Here is a 13,468-nt window from a genome sequence, read left to right as displayed (position 1 = left end):
TGTGGGTGTCACACACCGCAGCATTGATGACTTAAAAAAAGGTGGTACGACCTGAGAATACGTGCCAAGGAGCGCATAGCCAAAAGACTGAAGGAAGCAGGTGCCACAGGAGGGGGACCATCGACTGCACCCAACAACACAGTCCTGGAGGACCTTGTGAAGGCGACATTCCTGCCTGAAGCAGTTGTTGGAGTCACACAGCTGGACACATCACGCGCACCAAGTACCCCACAAGGTAAGATGCAGGCAAGCATAACCCTTTGCGTAATGTATAATCGTGCACATACACACAGGCAAATCAAAGTGTACAGATCAAACTCCAGTCCACGTTTTCCCTCATACACCAGATGCATAATGGGCATTGTAGTCATGTCAGCCAAGTGGGCATTCTGGACCTTAATGCAATCACAGTCATATTTTGCACTTATATGTTTTTGGCTAGGCATGGGCTCATGTCAATACATTCTTTTGTGTTCACCATTTAGTTGTTATGGCTCATCATTACCTACCTCAGAAATAATGTTAGGTGATATGTGCACGTCTCCTCTGCCCTTCTGCTGAGTTCGCCAAATGCACCTGTCGGTGTTGTGGGGGTGGTTGGTCGTCCTCATCAGACTCACTGTCAGACATCTAGATGTGTATGCCTCTTCTGGTGGCAATGTTGTGCAACATGGCACATGCAGCCACGATCCTGCAGCATGTCTCTGGGCTGTACTGGAGCACTCCACCAGTCTTGTGAAGAATGCGGAAATAGCTTTTCAGCATTACAAAGGTGCGTTCTATCACATTCAGTGTGCTGATGTGTGCCGCATTGTACCTCTGCTCATGTGGTGTGGGTGGGTTGAGGTACGGTGTCAAGATGTAGTCCAGCACGGCGTATGCGCTGTCACCTACAGGGTGGAAATCAAAGGGTTAGCCACAGTTATGCAAATACATTTGTTTTATTGATGTAGCAAATAGGTATATGTGTGTACCAAGTAGATTTCCTTCGCCAAATTCACCCCTGAGCAGACGCCTGTGGATGCCACTGTGCCGGAATAACATGGTGGATGTGATACTCAGTGTGTTACCAGGCTAATGTAATAATCTCCATCGCGCTGCCTACTTAAATGTCTTAATTTCAGAGTGGTATGGGGCAAAGCATTTAATAATGTGTCATGTAATAGAAATGGATCAATTCAGCATCCTACAAGGTTGATATGGTTTTCAAGTAAATCGCAGGTTCAATTATTTTTGTGTTTTGGAAACCTCTGGGGTGCCACTCAGGGAGAATGACTTCAGGCCACCAGTCATGGCTGAGTGACTGCCCTCAATGTTGGCTTATGTGTTTAGGAAACCGTTTGATTTGCTTTGTAAATGAAACGCAGCCTTTATAGCCTGCACGACTCCTTCGATTTTAGGTGCTGATGATGAACACAAACAATAAAAACGTTCTGAATTTATTTAGCAATCTTCATTCTGGGACAGACGCCCAGTCAGTGCGTGGAACATATTTTCATATGTTTTTGAAATGGCTGGAATTCTTGGAAGAAGGAAACCTATGCTTCAAGCTCTGGCAAAACAAAATCTGTCATGATTCATGAACATCTGCATATGAAACAGTTAACTAATTTATAAGCTTTTTTTTTATTTTGTGTACAGTTAAATGTAATTTTTGAACTTAAAGAATTCAGAGAAATAGCATTTCAACTGTGGTATGGAAAGAGGTTACATTTTTCTCAGCTAGACCACTCTTTTCCCCAAGTAAGCCAAACCACAGATTGGCATTTTGAGACACTAATGCTCTGCAAGCCCATATCAGAATCCAGGCTTGAACTGCGGGCTCGATGATGTTACAGGTTCGATTATAGGTGATACAGCATTTTACTCACGAGAAGCAGTGGTGGCTCCTCCGCTAAGGTGGAGGAGCATTGCCCCACTGCTTTTTAGCAGTGAAATAAAGGAAAAATAAGGAGATATTAACTTGACTGCTTGGCCGGCCCTCTTGGTTGGCCAAACAGTCTTGCACACTTTGCATGTTCTCTATGCAGTCTGCATTACAGTTTACGTGGAGATCATGCCCAGGCTCCCAGTCAGCGTCTGAGCACCAAAACACGGCGCTGAGACTAATTACGATGCTGCTAAGGCAGCGTTGTGATTGGCTGATTGGGAGCATGGGTGTGCTTCCTTCTCAGGCCAGCGAGGGAGGACTACAGAGGAGAGATGCGGCGAACAATTGGTGAGAAAGTAAGATTTGTATTTTATTTTTCAATAGCCATGATCTCCCCTCTTTCTGCCCCTATCCCTGCCCTCTTACCTCAGATCCATGCTGGCCGCCACAAGGAGCAAAATATCATGAAAACATATGCAAGTTGCACACCAGCTCCGACATTTGAAATGAAGAATTTGAGCTTTGTGACTAGAAAATTAAGAACTGATGTCACCTTTTCTGAAGAGAGTGCAAAGTTGCACAAAACTATTTATTATAATGGTTGCGGCACCCACACAGAATTAGAGTTTGCACATTGCCATGCTGAGGTAAAGAGTTTATTGAGACTATACGGCCATATGTATAACATTTCGCATTTGTGATTTCCAAATTGTGAATTCATAGATATTGCTATTTGGGAATCGCAAAACTGTATGTCACCGCCAATTTCACTAATTAGCAATTCCTACGCATTCACAATTAGGAAATTGTAACTACGGAAATTGCAAAATTGTGATTTCCTAATAGGAAATAGCAAAATAGGAAAAATTGCATTCTGGGTGCAAAATGATGTCAGACCAGGAAGTTTACAAATACAGAATTCGGCAGCAACCCAGAAACCTAGGAAGGTGCTGGAAGTAAGGAGTGCTTCTGCATCACTGCTTGCAGTGTATTACACCATTCCTGGGGAACACCATGTCCAAAGAAGATAGTGCAAAGAATTCCGGCAAAGAATTCCGGAAAGGTGAAATTTTAAGAAGTGTCCATATGGACAAAAAGGGGAGTTTGGCCCAAAAACCCGTAGCCAGGTGGGGCTGAAATAAGTGGTGCACAACAGTGTACCCGGCTACTTCTTATTTTAAATGCTTGCCAGTTAAAGCAATGATCACTGGAGTCAATCCATCTCGATCTGGTTATTTATTTAACCTTTTAATACCTCATTTTATAAATCTTTTTATTTTTTGCAGATTGTCTGATACGAGACATACACTTATACATTCAAGGGTAAGTATACAATACAAATACAACAACGACAAAGACCTGTATATACATTTAACATTACTATATGTGGAACAAAACAAATTCCATTCTATTATTTTGCCAAACACCTGCAAATTATCATCTTCATCTTCCAAAGCTCATTAAGTCAATTATGAGAAAGACAATATTAGAACAGATGTGAAAGCCTTACATTTGTCATGAATGAAATCAGAAGATGCTTTGCTAATTGGCCCAAGAAGGCAACTTTAATGATGTTTTAGTTGTCTGAAGTTAGTTTCTGTCCCACTATAATAATGATGTTTTTTAATCAAATATGAAAATTCAGTCCTTTTCTAGATTTCTTGGAGAATGAATGTGGAACATATTATATATCTTATCCACTTCTGAGTCGTAAAACTCTTGAAAAAGAACAATTTAAGGACAGAATGCAAAACAATGTCATAAATTCACCCCAGTATAGAGATCTGGGCCTAAACCCATCATTTATTTGCTCACCATGACATTCCAGTTTAGACCCACCCATATGCAAATCAGTCTTGATCCTGCACCCAATAGGAACAGTCCAGCCCTAACTGCCAGGCCAGGTCCTACCTGGACTGGAAACAAGAATCCTAGGGCCGGTTTAGGGGTCTTTTGTCATGGTTTAGATATTTTCATTGTTTTTTGTTTGTAAAATTGTATTTTTATTCATGTAATCTAATTTCCTCTGCGCACGCTGTAATAATTACAGGTCAGGCCTGTACCTAGGAAAGCTGATGACTGAAATAACACTTTGTCTGGGTTTTCAAGGTAAAGAATCATCATTGGTGTTTCTTCCTCTTCCCTTTTTTTTTTGTTTAGTTACATTGCACCATATATTCTGCTAGCTAGATGCAGCATCATAATGCCCCCTTCATCCTCTGTGCATGTCTTAAACTTTTCTCATTTGAACCCCCAAAGTTAAGCTAGAGGGTCATGATTGCTTTTAAATTACATTATGCGGCATTTCCTTCTTGTCACATAGGCATACCTAGCATGGCAGTCCGAGAGTGTATGGTAATTTAAGGTCCTTAAGCTGGATATGTAAACAGATCAACTACGATTTGACCTGTATCAGATACCACATTTTCAAATGTCTGCACTGTGATTCTGCATGAAGTGTCTTCTAGAGTAAATTCATCACCAACATTTTTGTAGAGTGTTTAGTCCTTTATAATTTAGATCACTAAATATTTTTCAATAACAGACCTCTTAAATTTGTCTGTTATGCTAATATGCTATGCCTTGTGTTTCTTCTATCTTTATACATATGTTTTTTATGTATTACTTTCATTTTGTAGTTTTCCAGTCTAGATTAGTTTTATTTATTTATTTGAAGCTTGTAGAGCGCACAGCTACCTCCGGCGGAGGTGTCCCGGCGCTAGAGTTACATGATTATCCCCCTAAAGAATAAACTAGAATCATATCCCACAGGGGACTAGGAGAGTAAAAATGGTCTGACAATACCGAGCCCTAACGCTTAGTAAACAACCAAGTCTTGAGTTTGCGTCGAAAGGCAGGCTCAGATTCGCAAAACCTGAGATCAAGTGGGAGGCTGTTCCAGAGCTTAGCGGCAGTGACGGTGAAAGATCTGCCGCCACTCCGAGAAAGCCTGAATCTTGGTACCATCAGTAGACGAAGGCTATTAGATCTCAGATGCCTGACTGAAGCAGAGATTTTGAGACGTTTTCTCAGATAGACCGGGCCAGTTCCATGAATAGCGCGAAATGTCAGGGTCAGAATTTTGAAATCGATGCGTCGTAAAATAGGGAGCCAATGCAGCTCTTCTCGGTAGGCTCTGACTGAGGTACGGGCGGGGATATTACCAATGAGCCGGGCTGCCGAGTTTTGAACTATTTGCAGACGGTCGATAAGGTAAAGGGGGGCACCTGCATATAGACTGTTAGCATAGTCTAGGTGGGTGGTGATAAGTGCCTGGACCACAGTTTTGCGTGAAGATTGAGGGAGGAAGGGGAAGATTTTCCTGATCATACGTAATTTGGAGAAACAGGCCCCTACCACTTTGTTAACTTGGGCACTTCCAGACAAAGAGTTGTCAAAAGTGAAGCCAAGGTTACGGGCTGCCTGAACAGGAGTGGGTGGAGGATTCAAGATGGTAGGCCACCAAAGGATTGCAGGGGGGGGGGATTTTTTGCTAAAAAAGAGGACCTCCGTTTTATCGGTGTTGAGGGCAAGATGATTGGCTGACATCCAAGTGCGAATGTTGCCAAGGCAGTTTCTAAAGTTGGAAAAGAGAGAGTCAGAGTGGTCTCGAAAGGAAAAGATAAGCTGAGTATCATCAGCATAGGAGACCACCCTGACACCCCAGGACTCAACTACCTTGGCCAGAGGAGCCACATAAGCATTAAACAACAATGGGCTTAAAGCAGAGCCCTGGGGCACTCCGCACAGGAGGGGTTTGTCCTCGGATTCAAAAGGGTGCAACGTAACCCTTTGAAAACGGCTAGACAGAAAAGAAGTGATCCAGGCCAGCACTGTCCCACCAACCCCTAGCTGTTGTAAACGGGTGGTAAGTTTTTTATGGGAAACAGTGTCGAAAGCAGCGGATAGGTCGAGGAGGACCAACATGGCCTCCTCGCCCCTATCCACTGATTCCCTGATGATTTCTGAGACTTCGAGCAGCGCTGTCTCAGTACTATAGCCGGTTCTAAAGCCGGACTGAGAGTCATGCAACAGCTGGTTTGACTCTAGGTACAGTGCCAGCTCTTTCTGTACCACTTTCTCCAGAATCTTGGCAGGTTTGGGCAAGAGCGAAATAGGTCGATAGTTGCTGAATAGTAATGGGTCGGCACCGGATTTTTTCAATATAGGGACAAGCCTAGCCTGTTTCCACACTGAGGGGAATTGGCCGCGCGACAGAGAAGCATTCCAGATGGAAAGAAACGGGTTCACTAGAATGGGAGCAAGAATGCCCATGACTTTGGCCGGGACTAAGTCCAGGGGGGAACCAGACTTAATGTTGCGTAGCAAAACTAACGCCAGGTCTGGAGTTAGCTCACTAAAAGAATCAAAAGAGCAGGAGAGGTGACAGGGACGATCTACGGGGTGATTAGGAGTCGTCACTGCAAAGGTGACGTAGTTGGGAGCATAGTTGGGAGCCCTGCTCATTAATTTCCCTGTGGTCCACCTCTTGATTGTTTGATTGCAGGGGTTTTCCCATATAATTGTTATTCTATTTTATAGTGTATACAGAATATCACATAATTTCCAGCAATAGTAATTAATAACCAAGAACTTTCTCTAACCCCCCCTCCAGCTGCTCTCTGAAATCATATACATATCGTTCTTGCCAGAGTCTGCTAAGAGCTATTAAACAACACCACCATGTGGAACTGGGCCTTCCCAATCCTGCAACTCCACATACCCAATAATTCTCTCTGGGGCATTCACCAATTGAGCCTACAAAGCTCCCTGCAACTAACCCTCTCATACCCAACACAGACGCAATCATTCAGTGTGATCCATCTAGGAACATTCTTCTCTGACCTTTTAAGGAGAGTGAATGTCAGGGGGAGCATCCTTCAATGCTTTCAACATGACAGCCCACTCACCGAGATCATCCTCCAGCTTATTGACGCTCCTGGTCTGTTTCATATGAACCTCCTCAGCCACTGCCCACTCAGACATATCGCACAGCCACTCTTCCACCCAGGGGGCTGCTTCGCTACCCACCTCATGGCAATGCGTCTCTTCACCTACACCAGACCCAAGAGCAACAACTTCCTGCTCAGGTTCTTGCCCTTTAGGAGAGGGAACAGGCCGAGCAATAGCATCCCAATTTCATGCTGCAAGTTCCACCCTTTAAACACATTCAGCTTCTCCACCACCTTCCTCCAGTAGGGGGTGATGGACCCACATACCCAAGCATTGTGCAAAAGGTCTGCCTCATCTACCCCAAAATGTGGACAACTGGCCTCCCTCAAAAGATATATAATCAGAAGTGTCTTAAGGGTAAGATATGCTTGAAAATTATTATACTGTATTAGTTTGAACCTAGCTTTGGTAGAAACAGTTCGCACCCTACCATGCACCTTGCTCCAGTCTGCCACTGTAAAAGGGTCAGTTAACGCCCCCTCTCATTTCCCCTGGATTGTCAGGGGAGGAGCAAGATGGCCTTCCTGCAATGATCTATAGAGGTGAGATATTATCCCCCGCTAAGTTCAGCAGCTCCTCAACAGTATGGGACTGTGTTGTCTTCTATGGGATGGTAGGCCACAGCGCACACACTGTGGCAGGAAGTTTTACATACAGGAGATACTGTCCATGATCTAGCTCAAATGTTCCCATCACTTTTTGTCTGGTAATGAATCTGCCCTCCATGTATAGATCCCCTAGAATATTAAATCCACCCCTCTTCCACCATACCACCATCATGGTGGCAGACATTTTCACAAATGGCTGTTGCAACCAGATCTGCATATCCAGATTATACGGCGCCCTCAAACCCCTTTCTTCACTGCCGTTTCAAAAGTCTACATGTTAGACGCACCACATAGGGCACCTCCAAATGTACTCCAACCCCTAGCATCAACAAGTTAGGAAGATCGCCCACAACACAGGAGCTCCTTTACAGCTGTTTTTCCCAATTTTTCCTTGGGGTCTAGCTACTGTACCGCATGCTGCAAATATATATTAATATATATAATATGACTCCATATATGGCAGGTCCAGCCCCCCATTGGACCAAGTTCTTCTGAGGGCATTAATACCCACCCTCACCCGCTTCCAGGCCCATAGCAATTCAGTTAACAGTTCATCTATGCCCACAGAGAATTGGCTGGAAATGTTGTGCAGTGAGCCCTGCAGTGTATTTAGACCGCACACAACACCACCATTTTAATCAAGGCAACCCTACCCATCAGCGACAAAGGCAGCATTTTCCAAAAACAGATAGATGAGCTCAAACCATCCATTACTCAACCAATATTGAGTGTGATAGATTCTGATGCCGTTTGTGCCACACAGACTCCCCAATATCGTATGCTACCACTTTCGCAAGGTAGGCCAACGAACGGCAATCAACCCGGGTTACCTCCACCCAGTGTTTCCAATGGCCAATGTGAGGAATTTGCATGATTCACCTGCTACCCTGAAATGTCTCAAACTACTGCAATGCCCTCAAAAGGATAGGCACTGAATACTCCAGTTGCTGTAGGTATACCAATGCATCATCAGCATATAGGGAGATCACATGTAGCGTCTTACATACCAGAATGCCCCAGGGTTCCAATAGCCGCCTTGTCGAGCTAGCCATGGGCTCCATAGTGAACACCTGTGCAGCAAGAGACACCCAGAAACAATCCCATCTCTTCTAACTCTGACCCCGAACTCAGAATTAAAGTAGCTTCGCCCAATCAATATACTTAGGACACAGCCTCACCCTGGCCAAAACTATCCATAGATAGTCCCAATTTACAGAATAAAATGCTTGTTCAATATCCAGAAACGCCGGGGGGGGGGGCGTGGCTAGCCGGCGGTCATAGCCCGATTGAGCTCCGGACCCTCCCGGGGGAAATAGCCCTGTTGGCGCGGTCCTGGCGGCACCTACACTTACTCAGGAATGGAGGAAGTATAGCTGGTGCCCCTGGCTGCCCGCACTGTCCTTGAGGATTGCCCTGGACGAAGGATCATCGAGAGGCCTGTTGGTGGAGCGGGTCGGGCCGTGGCCGGGAACTCTCGTAGGGACGTGTCCCGCCCTCCGTGGAGCCTCCTCCTGCGGAATGCTGCTGAACCCCCTTGAGGTGCGGCTGTGCACGCAGAACATTACAGGCAGGGATGGGCTACGAAGGTACCGATTGATTTTGCGGACATCTGAACGGAGGCGAAGGCCGGATTGTGGGGGGTCAGAGGCCTGGCGTTGGACCTGACTGAGTGCTGCAGCGGGAGGCGAGACGACGCAGGGCCTTTGCGACGGGCGGGGCCTGCTGAAACCCAGGACGGCTGCGGACCTCGCTGAGGAGCCCGGACAAGCGAGGGAGCAATTGTGGGGGGGGTCGGGGACGGAGGTGACCCCCTCCGTGGGACCGCGGAGTGCAGTGAGGCCACCTCGGCCTGAAGACCTGTCCCGTCGATACCAGCTGGGGGGCAGGTTGATGTCTGCCGGGAGGCCGGGTGCAGCGTGGCTGCTGTGCTGTTCTGTGCCGGGGGAGCGACCCCGTGAGGTTGGGTCAATGGTTGCATGGGAGAGGCCTGACCCGGCTGGCGGCCGCCACAGCCTGTGAAGCGAGAGCCCGTGTGTTGGACTTAGCCCTTCTGGCAGGTTCACCCCTAATCTTTTTTGCTTTTAGTATGTGATCTGTGTTAGTCATTTTTGGTCTCTGCGCACTTTTTTCCTGTGTCCCAGAGTAAAGTGCGTGCGTGTAGTGAGGCTGGCCTGCCCTCCCATAGGAATGCATGGGGAATGTGTGTGTCCATGTTAATTCCTGATGTGTGGGGAGTGCAGGCTCGAGTTTGGTATGTGCGAACTCATGAGATTGAATGCTGCGTAATGATGTATGCGGCGTGTATGTGTCTAGTGGGGAAGTGCCACTTCTAGACATTGGTGTGTGTGTGCAGTGAGTGTGCTGGCGTGTGATTGGCTGGAGCTGGCTGGTGAGCCTGGCTCCAGGAGTCTGGATGGGTCTGCCCGGTGGTGAGTGGAGAGATTAGCATGAGTGATGTGAGGGAGGGGTGCACCTGGGTCCTGAATAGGGCTGGGCTTTCCCCACACAATGCTGGCTCCGCCCCCTGTGGTGCGTCTAATGTCCCTAGCCCTGCCAGTGAATAGAGTGAGGGGCTGAGCACATCAAGAGTGCTCACAAACCAGCTGCGACTGGTTTTTCCCCTCACCCTGAGCAAAGACAAAGGATTTTACAGTATAAGAAGGGGCTGTGTCCCCTTAAAAGTTGTTCTCTTCTAGGATCCTTTTGCTGAGGGGGGCTGTTGCTGATGGGCGCCAGGAGGACCGCCACTTGGACTGCCTCCCTGCCTGGAGGCCCAGTGAGCTGGCTCTGGGCCCAGCCTTGCCCCCCTGCCTGCCTAAGAACTTTGCTGGGGCGCTTTAGTTTGTCCTTAGCGCCTCATAGCTCTTTATTTCACTTATAGCGCTTGCGAGTGCTTTGTCTTGTCCTTCAGCGCTGGGGAGCGCTGTGATTCCCTGCCTAGCGCTGGGAGCGCTTTATTGGCACTTGGTCCTGGGGCCGTGTTGTGGCCCGATCGAGTGCCCACCTCGATCTATTCTTTATTTAAAAGTAGCCGGTGCCCACCCGGCATCTGCCCCGGATTGTGCCACCAGCTTCTGTCCTCCATGCCGGGCCGCCGCGCTGCCTGCGATGACCCGGAAGCCAAAGGGTCCCGGAAGTCCCGCCCCCGCAGCACGAGTAGAGGAGCAGGGTGGTGGAGAGCGCAGGCGGGGCTCCAGTGTTGCGGGAGAGCCCCGCGCCGCCACAAGGAAGCAGCCGGTGTTTTCCCCCCATCGGGGCTCCCGTGAAAGAAGGGAGAGCCCAGCAGCCCAGGAGCAGAGAGGAGACGCCGCCAAGGGGAGACGCCGCCTACTACCGGTGAGTGCGGGCGTCCCCGAGGGTCACTCCTCAGCCCCGTGAAAGGCTCTAGGGCATTGTTGCATACAGAGCCCTTGTCCGAGCCCCCGCAGTGGGACTCCAACGACGGCGCATTGGTGCTAGTAGCCCCGAGAGGCTCTTGGGTCCCGTCATTGACTCGTGAGTGGAGCTCGGCCTGTCTGAAGGAGTACGACTGGGAATGGCCCTATGGATTACCCCTTCCTGGCCTGAGTCTGGCTTTTGGAGTCGGGGATAGACTATTTTTATGCTAGCTCGGCTCTTCATTGGACCAACACTGCGCCTGGCCGAGTACTTGTCCCACTCTGCAGTCTACCCTCTTGGCTGTGGACAAGTGCTGCCGTGCCCGGATATCCCGGTGCGACCTTGTGACCGGGAGGACCGGGACGTCCCTTCTCCTAGTAGACCGGGAAAGCAGCCCTCGGTGAGCCTGGTGGATACCGAATATCATAGGCAAAAATCGGGCAAAGGGTCAGGAGAGACGGGACGGTGCTGATGCCCCTCGTACTATGGCTGGAGATGCAGGCGGGAGCTCCTCGCCAGGGGCTGCCTTGAAGAGACAAGTAGATGAACACCCCCCAGATAAATTGGATTTAATTCTTAAGGAGATACGAGACTCTCGGGCGGCCATGGAACTGCAAATAGGGATGCTTACAACGGGCCTGACTCTCCTTAGGGCTGACCACGTCAAGTTAGCGGACCAAGTCAGAGAACATGGCATAGCCTTGATGGATCTCACACCAACTGTGGCGGAACACTTCTCCTCCTTGAAACAGCTCCAACGGCAGGTTGACACGCTCCTGGAGCAAGTCGAGGACGCGGAAGGGAGAAATAGACGTAACAACATCCGCGTCATTGTCCTCCCGGAGAGCTGTGAAGGAAACCGGGCGGCGGACGTTATGGAGTAATGGTTCATGGATTATATGACGCCCAAAGGACTCTCGCCGTATTTCTGTGTAGAGCAGGCACACAGGATCCCGACTGGACAACCTAAGTCCAGACTGCCACCCCGTCCACTGATTGTGAAGATTCTTAATTATAGGGACTGGGATACCCTGTTACAAAAGGCTAGAGAGAAATCATTCATCCAATATGAGAACCACCGTGTGTCCTTGTATCCAGATCAGACCATGCTGATCCAAAGACGGTGTTCCTCCTACCAAGCAGTGAAGACAAAACTGCAGAAGGCACAACTCAAATGTGCACTTCTATTTCCTGCTCGGCTGAAGGTTATTCACAAGAAGAAAACACACTTTTTTGAGAGTACGGCGGACGTTGAGGAGTGGATGGAAGTGATGTGCATAGGGTCCAGTGAGGCCGGTGCTGCGGAGGGGTCTATGCAGGGCTCGACGGGGACTCTGGAGAGAGCCGCTCGCCGAAACTCAGCCGGGGCAGCAGAAAAGCTGGCCCCTCGAAGGAACAACAGAGGAAAGACCAGGAGGGAGCTCTGGCGACAGCGGGTGCCTTTCGAGAGGACTCAAACAAAATCGCGACTCAGATGACAGCACCCTACATTCAGACTCTGACCACAGTGCATCCTGTTCCCCACCATCACGCCTAGAACGACTGATGACCTAATGGATAATTGACTGTTATGTCCGAACCTTTACTCTACGATCTTTGATTAGGAGTTTTGATACTGCTGCTGTTGTACTATTTGTAGATTAGGTTTGTTGTCCGATTTGATAACTGGGTTACATAGATTGCGTAGGTAGCCATCATTTAGTAACTTTCCGAAGGTTGGGTCTCCTGATCAGGGCTTCTGTTTGGAAGTATTACAACCTGGATGTAACTGAGGATCTGTATTGAGGTCCGGGAGATCCTGATTACCTGGTACACGCTGGGGGTTAAGTCCAGATTACCACTCCCTCCGCTATTATAACATTCACCTTCTCCCGGGATGGAGTTCTGTAGAGCCACTGGGTAACAATTATTGGCTGCAGTACAGCCAAGCTAACGACTGGCCACCTCCCTTCAAGCGTATGCACCATTATTGATTTTATTTGCTTGTTGCATTATTGTTGGGCTCCGCACAGTTCTAGCGCTCTGCCGGGTTTAGTTAAAGTTATGGGGGATGGGGACTCCTGGTCACGCTTACCCGAGCACTCAACATGAGAAGAGATCCCACCTTATCACCGGGGATATGGCAAGGTCAGCTGAACCTCCAGGGTTCTATAATTTACTCACCTGGGAAGTAAGAGGTTTAGGCTCAATTCAGAAATGCCACCGCATTCATGCATTCCTCCTTCGACACCAAACACACATCGCGTTCCTCCAGGAATCTCACTTCACAGACGCTGAAACTCAGAAGATGCGGAAAAAATGGAGGGGATGTATTTATTCCACAAATTTTTCGGTTTTTGCTAGGGGGGCCACTATCTGGGTACGACATGGGATCCCATTTGTTGAGATTGAACGGCGGGTGGACGATCAGGGGAGATATATCTTAGTGAAAGGAACTCTGGATGGCTCCCTGCTGGTCTTGGGGAGCATCTAAGCCCCAAATTTTGATCAAGACAAATTCCTACAGAGACTGAGTATGGCTATAGCGGGCTGGTATGGGAACCCTTGGACTTTAGGAGGGGACTGGAATGCGATACTGGACGTAGGTTTACATAGATCACATCCCCCACTTCAGGCCTCTATCACGACCAGATTAACCGAGCAGTTCGCCTCCTGGGCA

General features: G+C 48.3%; 1 protein-coding gene across 7 annotated transcripts in view; it reads left to right on the top strand.

Annotated features, from left to right (window-relative positions):
* The window catches only part of HPCAL1 (hippocalcin like 1), a 1,733,702-nt gene that overhangs the window by 1,157,870 nt on the left and 562,364 nt on the right, over positions 1-13,468 (top strand). For 3 of the 7 annotated variants that reach the window (XM_078647808.1, XM_078647811.1, XM_078647809.1), the window contains exon 5: positions 3,157-3,193. The exons of the other annotated variants lie outside the window; for them this stretch is intronic. The gene's annotated coding sequence lies outside the window, so the exon portion shown is untranslated. The remainder of the gene's footprint in view (positions 1-3,156; positions 3,194-13,468) is intronic. 7 annotated transcript variants of the gene reach the window in all.

The sequence above is a fragment of the Lissotriton helveticus genome, chromosome 6, assembly GCF_964261635.1.
Source record: "Lissotriton helveticus chromosome 6, aLisHel1.1, whole genome shotgun sequence".
NCBI lineage: Eukaryota > Metazoa > Chordata > Amphibia > Caudata > Salamandridae > Lissotriton > Lissotriton helveticus.
This window is presented reverse-complemented; position numbering and strand designations above follow the sequence as displayed.